Source organism: Triticum dicoccoides, chromosome 3B (assembly GCF_002162155.2).
Source record: "Triticum dicoccoides isolate Atlit2015 ecotype Zavitan chromosome 3B, WEW_v2.0, whole genome shotgun sequence".
Taxonomy (NCBI): domain Eukaryota; kingdom Viridiplantae; phylum Streptophyta; class Magnoliopsida; order Poales; family Poaceae; genus Triticum; species Triticum dicoccoides.
Window position 1 is genome coordinate 30,061,531 of NC_041385.1, and position 898 is coordinate 30,062,428.

The following is an 898-nucleotide window of genomic DNA, read 5'->3' on the forward strand; positions in this document are numbered from 1 at the left end:
CATCCAAAGAGGCAGATCGGCTTCAGTTAGCAGTAGTAGAGAAGGAATCGCTCGATCGGGTTCAGTTAACAGCCATCGATCGATCGCTCGGGTTCAGTAATGCGTAGCCTGCAGTGCAATCGCTCGGGTTCAGTTAGAGACCAATGCCTTGCTCGGGTTCAGTTAGAGCCAACGCCTCACACACGCGCGCGTACGTGTACGAGAGAAATGCGCATCCCTCGGCCCCCGACCACCCACCACAATCGAGAACTCCCCGAAATTTTCCTCGCCCTCGCTTCTACCATAGTTTTTTCCGTCATTGACGGCCCAAAGAATGTCATGCAGCTGCGTCTCCGGCCCGCCCAGGATGAAAAGCCCATTTTCTGTCATGATTTTTTGTCATAGAAGTAGGAGCCCACCACATCTATGATGATACCGGGTTTTGTCACAATTATCATCATAGAAGTGTCATATGTATGACAGAAAAAAAATTCATTCGGCCCAAAATGTCAGGATGTGTCTTTTTTTGTAGTGACTGGAAGCGAGGGGGAGAGAGCCCCCCTCCTTCTTCTTCTTCCTTGACCTTCCCCCTAGATGGGAGAAGGGTTTCCCCTCTGGTCCATGGCTTCCATGGCATGGGAGGGGCGAGAGCCCCATCGAGATTGGATCTGTCTCTCTGTCTCTCTCTATTTCTGTGTTTTTTATTCTGCCCTTTCACCGTTTCTTATATTCCCGGAGATCCGTAACTCCGATTGGATTGAAACTTTGAACATGATTTTTTTCGGGTATTAGCTTTCTTGCGGCGAAAGAAGGGCAACAAACGTCTTACGGGGTGTCCACCAGGGTCAGGGGTGCGCCCCCTGCCTCGTGGGCCCCTCGAGCATCGTCTCGCGTTGATTCCACTTCTCAAAATTCAAAT